The following is a 12,369-nucleotide window of genomic DNA, read 5'->3' as shown; positions in this document are numbered from 1 at the left end:
TATCTACATCTATTGCTTCTCTCAGCTGGTAATATCCTGGTTGTTGGGCTAATGCTGCTACCCCTGTTCCTATCCCAATAGCCACTCCCAGTCCCAGAAGCACCACTAGGGCTATGCTTACAGGCTCTCTCTTAACTCTGGTATAGGTACCTGCCACTCATCAATAAAAGATTTGTCTGGGTGATAGGTGAATCTAGGGACTAGCTGGACTAAAACACAATAATCTTGGGAATGTTTTAAAACTTCTAAAGAGACAGAAGGGGTGAAGCCGGTTCCACAGGCCCACCATCCATCTGAGTGTGGTAATAGGTACCCAGACTGCTTTGCTACTGAGCCTGTATGGGAGCAAAGATGAGCATTGGTAGTAGGAATATTACTGACACATAACCCTTTTTCAGAGACAGCTGACATAGTTAGTTTTGAATCTCTCTTTCTTTGTTGCCATCCACAGCTCTCTGCAGAGGCTGCCGGGGGCAGACAGGCTAGTGTTTCATACTATGACCTCATAGTAAGGGGGAAAGATTTCATAGCAAAGCCAGCAGGCCTCTGGGTTAGTAGCATTAAGAACTTGGAATGCCCGTTCAACTAGATTAATCATTCTACCCGTGATCTCTGGGACCAGGGCCAAGGAAGTCTGAGTTTCAGTTTTGGGTGAAGTAGAGACGGTCAACTGTTTAGGTGGAGGAGCAGGCCGGGCTAATACCCCATTTGACCCTATGACAATTGGGGCCAAGGATTCAATTTTCAACCTGATGGTCATTAGAAGACTGGTGTCATATCCAGACTAATATATTCAGATGCCCCATTGTTTTCCTTTTACCCATTCTCAGTCTTCTTTTCTTTTACCAGTGAAAGTAATATTGAGTGTATTACAGGTAAAATTGAGACACAGACCCTGCCCTGACCAGGTTCCCTGTGTTCCCTGACCTGGGCACCACTGCCACCACTCATTTTTGATACCTGTCTCTTCTGTTTCATAAGGGTGGGCACGATCTATAATTACAGCATGTGGAAAGCCACAATAACATTCGCCACCACAAGATGGCGCTGGCTTCCACTGCGCCCCACGTGGAAAGCCGGGATAGCATTCACCATTACAAGATGGCACTGGCTTCCACTGCGCCAGCCCAACTTCCTTTCAGGAAGCTAGCTGTGTGCGCATGTGCAAGAGTGTGTTCGTGCCAGGTCTTTGCCCACTCCGGGGAGTGACTATGAGATCATGGGTAAGCGACCAATCAGGTGTGGATGCGCCGCGCTAGGGTGTATATAAGCCGCGCCATTCTGGGGCTTGGGGTCCCCCTCTTTAAGATGCAATAAACGCTTTGCTGCAGAAGGATTCGTGTGTCCGTGCGTGCGTTCTTGCTGGCGAGACGATAGCGCGGGACATCTGGTGCTGAAACCCGGGAGAAACGCCACACCATCGCCAGGCGCCAAGGGGACCCTCCGTTCGCAGAGAGAATCCAAAAGCTGCAGGACGCGGGTAAGCTCTGAGAGATATGTTTGGTCTTGGTCTCTTTCACTTCTCTCCCCCATTAGAAGATGCGGCAGAGGCTTTTGTTATCGTTTTAGCAGCCCTCATTCTTTCTCTTTTGGTTTTTGATTTTGCGGCTGCCGCTAGGCACAGTCAGAAGTTGTGCCTAGAAGATGGGAAATGCTGCCCAGCAGTGATAGCGGGACAGGGAGTGCTAGGGTAGTTACGGTACAGCATGTCAGAAACAGAGCAGGATGAAAGATTAAAGAGCTCAAAGAGAAAAGGTGCACGTAAGAAAACAGACCCTTCCAAAGACTTTAGATCCGAGGAGCGAGAGATAGGGGAAAGAACGCCTCGGGAGAGAAACAGGGAAAGGAGGAGAAAGCTCTGAAAAGAAAAAGCCTTTATCCGGTAAAGGAGTTAGAGGCTTTGGAGCTTGATAGTTCGGAAACAGACGAGCTTAGCTCCTCTGAGGAAGAGGATTTAGAAGATGAGGCAGCTTGCTATGAAGAAGAAAGATACCACCCAGATGAACAACGAGCTAACAGCCTGGGTAAAAAAACAGAAGAAGGTGTGAGGTGGAAACCATGCGGTTTCCCAGCCTATAAGCCCCAGCGCCCCTCCATCTTATATGGAGAGATTTCACTCAGATTCCTTCCTCACTAAAGTGGAACAGAAAAAGATACAGCAGGCATTTCCGGTGTTTGAGGCTGCCGATGGAGGCCATGTTCACGCACCAGTAGAATATGTTCAAATTAAGGAACTTGCCGAGTTGGTCCATAACTACGGAGTTAGTGCCAATTTTACTATTGCTCAATTCGAGAGGCTTGCCACTCTGGCCATGACTCCAGGAGGCTGGCAGACAACAGTGAAGGCTGCGCTCCCTAATATGGGACAATATATGGAATGGAAAGCCTTGTGGTATGACGCCTCTCAGGCACAGGCCAAAGTCAATGCCATTGCTGAAGGCAATCAGAGAGATTGGACACTTGATCTGCTAACAGGACAAAGGCAGTATGCCAATAATCAAACAAATTATAACTGGGGAGCATACGCTCAAATCTCTGCTGCCGCCATTAAGGCGTGGAAGGCACTTTCCAAGAAGGGAGAGTCTGGGGGACACTTAACAAGAATTATACAAGGCCCCCAGGAGCCATTCTCAGACTTCGTGGCTAGGATGACAGAGGCAGCAGGCAGGATCTTTGGAGACCCTGAACAGGCAATGCCTTTAGTGGAACAGTTGGTATATGAGCAAGCCACACAGGAATGGAGAGCAGCTATTACACCTAGGAAGAGCAAAGGGTTACAGGACTGGCTGGGAGTTTGCAGAGAACTTGGAGGCCCGCTTACTAATGCCGGCCTCGCGGCTGCTATCCTACAGGGCCAAAAGCGCTCAGGTACAGGTGATTGCAGGGTCTGCTATAACTGTGGCAAACCAGGACATCTGAAAAAGGAGTGTCAGGCCCTCACAAAGAGGAGAGCACCAGAACTGTGTACTAAGTTGGGAAAGGTTATCATTGGGCTAGTGAGTATCGCTTAGTTAAAGACATCAGAGGCAGGCTTATTCAGCCTGGACCTCCCCAGGCAGAAGGGGGTGAAAACACTCCAAAAAACGGGTATCTGGGCCCCAAGTCTCAGGGCCCCAAAACATATGGGACTCCAGCTCACAACAAACGGACACCACGGTTCACAGAGCTACAAAAGCCTCAGCAGGAGTGAACCTCTGTTCCACCACCCAATTCATGCTAATACCACTGAGGGGTGTGCAACCTGTCCCCACTGACTACAAAGGCCCCTTACCCGTGGGAAGTGTCGGCCTTATTTTGGGTCGATCCTCCTTAACCTTAAAGGGACTTATTGTTCACCCTGGAATAATAGATCAAGATTACACGGGAGAACATCAAGTTCTCTGCTCTTGCCCTCAATTCGTTTTTTCCATCTACTCAGGTGACAGGATTGCTCAGTTGATTATCCTTCCAAGCTTACAGGATCATTTTCCTTCTTCCGGGGTCCCTAGAGGCACCGCAAAGTTTGGCTCTTCCAGGACTGATTCTGCTTATTTAATGATGGACCTTAATTCCAGACCCTCTTTAGAGTTGAATATAGAAGGGAAAATTTTTACGGGGATTCTAGATACAGGGGCTGATAAGAACATTATCTCCTCTAGTTGGTGGCCTAAGGCATGGCCTGTCACTCAATCATCCCATTCCTTACAAGGACTAGGGTATGAGGCCAGCCCCACTATCAGCTCACGCTCCTTGATCTGGCATGCTCCAGAAGGCCAATCAGGAAGGTTCATTCCTTATGTCCTCCCTCTTCCTGTTAACCTTTGGGGGAGGAATATCTTACAGGGTCTAGTACTGACATTGACCAACGAGTACTCTCGACAAGCTGTCGAGATTATGAAGAGAATGGGTTACAAGGAAGGGAAGGGATTAGGAAAAAAGGAACAAGGAAAATTAGAACCGGTCCCACAAGAAGGTAATGTAGGAAGGCAGGGCCTGGGTTTTTCCTAGGGGCCGTTGAGTGTTCTATGCCCATACCCTGGCTTACAGAAGAAACTACATGGGTTCCTCAATGGCCTCTATCCTCTGAAAAGTTGGAAGCTGCCACTAAGTTGGTTAATGAACAATTGCAGCTTGGTCATCTAGAACCTTCCATTTCACCATGCTATACTCCTATTTTTGTGATAAAGAAAAAATCAGGAAAGTAGAGACTTCTCCATGATTTGAAAGCCATTAATGCACGGATGCATTTATTTGGCTCGATCCAACGGAGGCCTACCCTTGCTCTCCACCTTACCTCAGCAATGGAAGATAATAATTATAGATATTAAGGATTGTTTCTTTTCCATCCTCTTGTGTCCACAAGGCAGACAGAGGTTTGCATTTACTATACCAGCTGTTAATTATCTTGAACCTGATAAGAGATTTCACTGGAAGGTCCTGCCTCAAGGCATGGCCAATAGCCCCACTATGTGCCAACTATATGTGCAACTAGCCCTTGAACCTATAAGGAAGCGATTTCCATCTTTGCTTTTGGTTCATTACATGGATGATATTCTTATGTGTGATAGAGATTTAACAACCTTACAGACTTCATATACCACCTTAATCAAAACATTGGGACAATGGGGACTACAAGTCGCTACAGAAAAGGTTCAAATTGCAGAAATTGGCTTATTTCTGGGATCAGTCATTTATCCTGAAAAAATAGTTCCTCAGAAATTAGAGATTCGCAGAAATCATTTACATACCTTAAATGATTTCCAAAAATTATTGGGAGATATAAATTGGCTGAGACCATTTTTAAAGATTTCCTCTGCTGAGTTGAAACCTTTATTCGATATTTTGAAAGGGGACTCTCATATCTCCTCTCCGAGAGCATTGACGCCAGCCACAAACTAGGCCTTACAAGTTGTAGAAAGTGCCTTACAGGATGTTCAATTACAGCGCATTGATGAAACCAAGCCTTTTGATTTATGTGTTTTCAAAACTATGCAATTACCAACAGCTGTCTTGTGGCAGGATGGGCCTTTATTATGGATCCATCCCAATGCATCTCCTGCTAAGATTATTGACTGGTATCCTGATGCAGTTGCTCAGCTTGCACTTCGTGGGTTGAAGGCAGCTATTACTCATTTTGGGAAAGAACCCAAAATTTTGATTGTACCATACACAGTCGTTCAGGTTCAAATATTAGCTGCTACCTCAAATGCTTGGGCAGTGTTAGTTACTTCCTTTGCTGGACAGATTGATAATCATTATCCAAAACACCCGATCCTACAATTTGCTTTAAGCCAAGCCATTGTGTTCCCACACATGATGTCTGAGGAACCACTTGTTGATGGGGTTGTAGTGTATACAGATGGGTCAAAAACTGGTGTAGGTGCTTATGTGGTCAATAATAAGGTAGTATCTAAGCAGTATAATGAAACCTCACCTCAAGTTTTGGAATGTTTAGTGGTGCTGGAGGTCCTCGAGACCTTCCCAGGCCTGCTTAACATTGTGTCAGATTCCTCTTATGTGGTTAATGCAGTTAAGGTTCTTGAAGTGGCTGGATTAATCAGGCCTTCCAGCAAACTTGCTCAAATTTTCAACAAATTCAATCTATCCTTCTCGGCAGAAGATCCCCTGTATTTATAACACATATTAGAGCTCACTCGGGCCTTCCTGGTCCAATGTCCCAAGGAAATGACCTAGCAGACCAAGCTACAAGAGTGATTGTGGTTGCCTTGTCCCCCCAATTAGATGTAGCAAAAGAATTTCACAGACAATTTCATGTGACGGCTGAAACTTGATGCCGCCAATTTGCTTTGCCTAGAAAAGAAGCTAGAGAAATAGTTACCCATTGTCAAAATTGTTGTCAATTCCTGCCTGTACCCCATGTGGGAGTTAATCCACGAGGAATCCGACCGCTACAGGTCTGGCAAATGGATGTTACTCATATCCCTTCTTTTGGAAGACTTCAGTATCTGCATGTTTCTATTGATACATGCTCTAGCATCATGTTTGCTACACCTCTAACAGGGGAAAAGGCCTCGCATGTAATTCAACATTGCCTCGAGGCATGGAGTGCTTGGGGTAAACCCAAACTCCTTAAGACAGACAATGGACCAGCTTATACTTCTCAAAAATTTCAACAATTCTGCCACCAGATGGATGTGACTCATCTGACTGGTCTCCTGTATAATCCTCAGGGACAGGGCATTGTAGAACGTGCCCATCGCACTCTCAAATCCTATTTAATTAAACAAAAAGGGGGAGTTGAGGAGGCTCTACCCTCAGTACCAAGAGTAGCTGTTTCCATGGCACTCTTCACCCTTAATTTTTTAAATCTTGATGCCCAAGGCCATACTGCGGCCGAACGTCACTATTCAGAGCCTGATAGACCAAAAGAGATGGTAAAATAGAAAGATGTTTTGACTGGTCTATGGAAAGGCCCAGATCCTATTTTAATAAGATCCAGGGGAGCTGTTTGTGTTTTCCCTCAGGAAGAAGACAACCCATTCTGGCTACCGGAACGACTGACATGAAGAATTCTGACGCCTAGAAATGACTCCCGGATGGATCCCTCGGAAACTACCTCTAGCCCTCGCACTGCCTCTTTGGATTTGGGTTTCTAGTACCTCAAAGAATGGGTGGGGGTGGGTCTGTTTGGTGCAGCCCTATGCTGTGGATTAGTGTTCATGCTATGGTTGGTTTGCAAACTCAGATCTCAACAGAAACGTGACAAGGTCGTTATCACTCAAGCACTTGTGGCCACTGAACAAGGGGCCTCCCCTGGAATTTGGTTATCTATGCTCAGGAATTAGTCAGTATCTGAGTTCTCTGCTCTTGCACCCCATGGATTTGTGGATCCATTTCACTGGGATGAGAGAGACTCAATGATTCTTTGATTAGCCCTTCTACATCGCTGAGGTTTCCTCATTGCACGCGACAGGGTGATCATGATTTCCCCACTAACTCATTTTCTGGCTGGCCTCTTTTGTAGAGTTCGCCCTAGGTCGTTTAGCAGTTACTGTCACACAGCACTGTGGTATCCAGAGACGGGCAACTTTCCTCATGCACAGACCAATCTAAGACACGGGGCCCGGTGGCGATAGCGTTACCCTACGACGGATAAGGCTGTGACATAGCGGAACGACCTAAGACAGGAGCCACAGCAGATGGACGTAACTGCAGAGGCCTAGACCAACCTCATACTAGTAAAACAAAAAGGGGGAGATGTGGAAAGCCGCAATAACATTCGCCACCACAAGATGGCGCTGGCTTCCACTACGCCCCATGAGGAAAGCCGGGATAGCATTCACCATTACAAGATGGCACTGGCTTCCGCTGTGCCAGCCCGACTGCCTTTCAGGAAGCTAGCTGTGTGCGCATGTGCAAGAGTGTGTTCGTGCCAGGTCTTTGCCCATTCCGGGGCATGCCTATGAGATCATGGGTAAGCGACCAATCAGGTGGGGATGCGCCACGCTAGGGTGTATATAAGCCACGCCATTCTGGGGCTTGGGGTCCCCCTCTTTAAGATGCAATAAACGCTTTGCTGCAGAAGGATTCGTGTGTCCGCGCGTGCCTTCTTGCTGGCGAGACGATAGCGAGGGACAACAGCATTCCAGCTCGATGTAGGTTTCCAATCGGCAGTGCCAGTGGTCTCACAGCTCCACTTTTTACAGTAGAAATATTCAGCTCCTCCACACCTGTATGCTAGGCCCCTATTTCTGCCATCTTGGGGACAGGCATATAACTTGTGCCTTCTGAGTCTCGCCTGGAGTTGGGAGTGGCTACATCCAAATTTGTGACTCCCTATGCCTCCCGAAGAAGGGCATGGGCATCTTCCTGACTGGCAGTCAAGGACTTGTTACCAAGGATCTATCTTAGGAATATCCCAAGCATCTACGTAGGCTGCCAATTTCACATAGGTCCGAGAATAGCTGTGGCCATCAAGTCCAGGGCGGCGCAGTGTGACTCGTGGACCACATTAAGTCCCCCGTTTGTGATAGTATCTGCCATGCGAGTTGTCAGGGCTGATGAGGACTGTCTCCCTCAGGAGAGGCATGGTTGGGGTCAAGGAGGAATAACAGGATCACTAGGCTCACTCCTCTCCCGGACATCGGACATCGGAGTCTGGTCTTTAGCAGGTCTGAAGTGCGCTGAACCTTCCATTGTGATTCTGGGGGTGGTGCAGCCTTGATGTGAGAGGCGTGGATCCAAGCAGCGATGCCGTTGACCTTCACTGCAGTGGGTGATGTGAGCAGGACGAGGTATGGTCCTTTCCACCAAGGCTCGAGTGTCTGGGAGTGTCTGGGAGCAGTAAACCCAGTCACCGACCTGGAACGGGTGTGCTGTCTGGGGATTTCCTGGTTAATAAGCCTCAGCAAGCTGCGCCCGCACTTCTTTCTGGACCACTTGAAGTCCCTTTAGTCTGGCATATAAATCATTATTACTATAACATGTCTGTTCAATCACTTCTCCTAAGGTTGTCAAGGGGGGAGGGGTCCATAGAGTATCTCAAAGGGAGTCAGGCTAAAATGGGAAGGGGTGTTCGTACATGGACTAAGGCCAAGGGAAGGAGGACCGTCCAGTCTGAACTGCCAGTCTCCATAGACAAATTAGTCAAGGTCTCTTTTAATGTTCTATTCATTCTTTCTACCTGACCTGAACTTTGGGGTCTGTAAATACAATGTAATTTCCAATCTGACCCCAAATACTTGGCCACTCTCTGACTTACCTGGGCAATGAAGGCTGGGCCATTGTCTGACCTGATTACCTTTGGGACTCCAAACCAAGGAAAGACTTCTTCCAGGATGTTCTTAGCCACTACCATGGCTGTTTTGCACTTGGTAGGGAGAACCTAAACCCAACCAAAGAAGGTGTCTACAAAGACTAAGAGATACTTCCTACTATATCAGGCAGGGCGAACCTCAGTGAAGTCTACCTCCTAATAGGCTCCAGTATGATCTCTTCTCAGTCTCTTTCCTGGTTCCTTCTTGTTCCTGCAGGCATTGACCTTTTGGCATGGTATGCAAACCTGCACTACTTCTTCAGCCATGGTAGCTAGTCCCAGGATGTGATAGTTGGATTTTAACATAGTGGAACTTTCTGGCCCCCAGGTGAGTCCATTGGTGCATCTGCAGGAGCACGGACCTGGCCTCTTTTGCTGGTATAATAGTTTTACCCACCTTAGTCTTCCAAACCCCCGAAATAGGATTAAAATCTTTGTCTAACTTGGCCATCTTCTTAAGGTCATCACTGGTATAGGTAAAGGCTGGGGTTTTCTCTGGTGGTGGTTCCTGAACTGCCAAGGCCAACACTTTCCCATCTGTGTTAGCTACCTCTCGGGCCACCTAGTCTACCAGCCAATTTCCCTTGGTTACCCTTTTGGTGCCCAGGGCAGTGTGTAATGCTCACCTTAGCTGGCAAATGTAAGGCCTCTAATAGGGCAAGAATCTCATTTGTTTTTGATCTCTCTGCCAGCCGAGGTCAAAAGTCCTCGTTGTTGGTATATGGTACCATGAACATGAGCCATGGCAAAAGCATATCTGCTGTCAGTATAGATGTTTACTTTTTTGTCCTTGGCTAGCTCTAATGCCTTGGTCAGGGCAATTAATTTTGCTTTCTGGGCAGATGTGCCTTTAGGCAGGGGAGTTGCCCAAATGGTGCACTTACCATCCATTACTGCTGCTGCGGCCCATCACTTACCTCCTTTTAGGTAGCTGCTTCCATCAGTGAACCAAGGAATATCCTCGTCTGGGAGCAGTTGGTCAGTAAGATCTCCTGGACTCTGGTGTGCTTCAGCCAGGATCTGTTGACAGTTGTGCATGATTGCAGTCCCTGACTCAGGGTCAGGCAGTAGTGAAGCAGGATTTAGAACAGCGGCAGGGATAAATTTAACGTGGTCAGCATTTAATAACAGTGTCTGTTAAGGAGCCATTCTGGCGTTAGTCAGTCACCTATCAGGGGACTGTCTCACCACACTTTCCAAGGTGTGAGGGACCGTTACCACCAAGTCTTGTCCCAGAGTTACTTTGTCTGCATCCTTGACCAAGGCTGCTACAGCTACCACAATCCGGAGGCAGGCCGGCCAAACGGGAGCCACTGAGTCCAGTTTCTTTGACAGATAGACAACTGGGTGGTTCCAGGTCTTAATTTCTGAGTAAGCACCCCTTTTGCAATGTCCCTGTTCTCATCTACATAGAGGTGGAAAGGTTTAGTCACATCAGGCAATCCCAAGGTCGGGGCTGATAGTAGACCCTGTTTAATGTTGTCAAAAGCCTGTTGCTTGTCCTTTCCCCATCAAAGGGGGTGCTTTCCCTGGTGAGCGGGTAAAGCAGGGCAGCAATTTCTGAAAAACCGGGGATCCATAGGCGACAAAACCTAGCTGTTCCCAGGAACTCTCAGACCTGTCGATGGGTCCTAGGAGCTGGAATCTGTACCACTGTCTGTTTTCCGGCTTCTGAAAGACATCTCCTCCCATATTTTAGGGAATACCCCAAGTAACTGACCTGCTGTTGACAAATTTGGGCCTTTTTAGCAGAGGGGCGATACCCAAGGGTACTTAATTCTTTCAGGAGTCCCTCTGTTTCACGGACACAATCATCTTTTGTGGCTGCTGCCAAAAAAAGTACATCTACGTACTGCAAGAGTGTCACTTGGGGGTTCATTGCTCAGAAAGGTGCCAAGTCCTGGTGTAGGGCTTCATCAAAAATGGTGGGAGAGTTTTTAAACCCTTGAGGTCCAGGTCAGCTGCCCCAAAATCCCAGAGGCAGGATTTTTCCATTCAAAGCAAAGATAGGCTGACTCTGTGGGCTCAACTTTAGACAGAAAAAGGCATCTTTCAAGTCTAGCACTGTGTACCAGATTCTTTCATCTGTCAATGAACTCAAGAGGTTAGAAGGTTTGGGCACAGTCGGGTGTAGGTCTATCACTCGTTTGTTAACTTCTCTTAAATCCTGGACAGAGTGGTAATCATTGGTGCCTGGGTTGCAAACAGGCAGGAGAGGGGTATTCCAGGCAGACTGGCATCATGTCAACACCCCTTGCTCTAGAAAGCTCAAAATGTGGTGACTGAAACCATCTCGGGCCTCCTTGCTCATGGGATATTGCCAGACAGCTATGGGGGTGGCTGCAGCTTTGATTTCAACCTCGACTGGTGGTCTCAGCTCTGCAGTTCCCATACCAGCCGTCTCTGCCCATGCCTGAGCGAATCTCGTCATCCAGTCCTGCATATCCACTGAAGTAACTTTGGGGGCTTCATATAACCAGTGTTCCTCCTCTAATCTCATAGTGAGAACTTGGAGGGGTTCTCCTTTGCTGTTTGTCACTGTCCACCCATCTTGGTGAAAGTGAATCTGGGCCCCCACTTTGAAGAGCAAGTCCCGACCTAACAAGAGGTAACGGCACTCTGGGATGACGAGGAACGAATGGGTTACCCTGCCCATGCCAAGTTCCACCGTTCTTCCAGTAGTCCATGAATACTGTCTGTTCCCAGTTGCCCCTTGAACTAAAGATTTTTTTGTTTGAGAGAGGACCTGCCGATTCAAGGAGGACAGAGTGTTGTGCTCCTGTATCTACCAGGAACTGGACTGGCTTCCCCTCCACTCTCAATGTTACCCCAGGCTCGGGGAGGGGGTCTGAGCCTTGTCCCCCCCTAGTCATTGTCTTCTAGGGCCAGGACCTGTGTCTTAGGCGGTTCCCCTTTTTCTTCTTTGGGCAGTCTTTGGCCCAATGGCCTTTTTCTTTGCAGTACACACATTGGTCATTCCTCAAAGGACGCCTTTTGCCCTGGTACCTCTCTCCCTGTGCTTTCTTCTCTCCTACCATTGTGGCCAAGATTCTGGTTAAGTTCCAATCCTGTCTCTTCTCACGCTTTACTTCACGTGCCTCTTGTTCTTTCTGTCTTCTTTCCTCTTTCTCCTCTTCTTTCTCTCTTTTATTATAAACTTTATTTGCTTCTTTCACTAAATCTTGCAAGGAAAATCCCTACAATCCATCTAACCTTTGTAACTTTCTCCTTATATCAGGGGCTGCCTGGTCTATGAATGCCATAGACACTGTAGCTCTGTGCTCCTCCAAAGAGGGGTGTAGAGTGTAAACATACGGAAAGCCTCCATCAACCTGTCTAAGAACACAGGGGTGACTCGGTTGGCCCCTGAGTAGCTTCCCGTACCTTAGCCAAATTGGTAGGGCATCTTGCTGCCCCTCGGAGACCTGCCACTAGATCCTGGCTGTAGACCCTCAGATACTCCCTACCATTAGGCGAATTGAAGTCCCAAGGTGGTCGGTTCAGTGGGAAGCCCGCATTTATCTCATTGGGCAGCTGCGTGGGCCTCCTGTCATTGCCAGGAACATTTTTCCTAGCCTCTAAAAGGACCCTCTGTCTTTCCTCAGTGGTGAGGA

At 47.7% G+C, this 12,369-nt stretch overlaps 2 pseudogenes; one reads left to right on the top strand and one right to left on the bottom strand.

Moving 5' to 3' along the window:
- The first annotated feature begins 2,102 nt into the window (after window positions 1-2,102).
- Window positions 2,103-3,011, top strand: LOC147998299 (igE-binding protein pseudogene; annotated as a pseudogene).
- A 4,980-nt stretch (window positions 3,012-7,991) lies between these two features.
- On the bottom strand, window positions 7,992-11,628 carry LOC147998298 (uncharacterized; annotated as a pseudogene).
- Between the last annotated feature and the right edge of the window lie 741 nt (window positions 11,629-12,369).

Source organism: Rattus norvegicus, chromosome X (assembly GCF_021556685.1).
Source record: "Rattus norvegicus strain SHRSP/BbbUtx chromosome X, alternate assembly SHRSP_T2T, whole genome shotgun sequence".
In the NCBI taxonomy this organism is placed as follows: Eukaryota; Metazoa; Chordata; class Mammalia; order Rodentia; family Muridae; genus Rattus; species Rattus norvegicus.
This window is presented reverse-complemented; position numbering and strand designations above follow the sequence as displayed.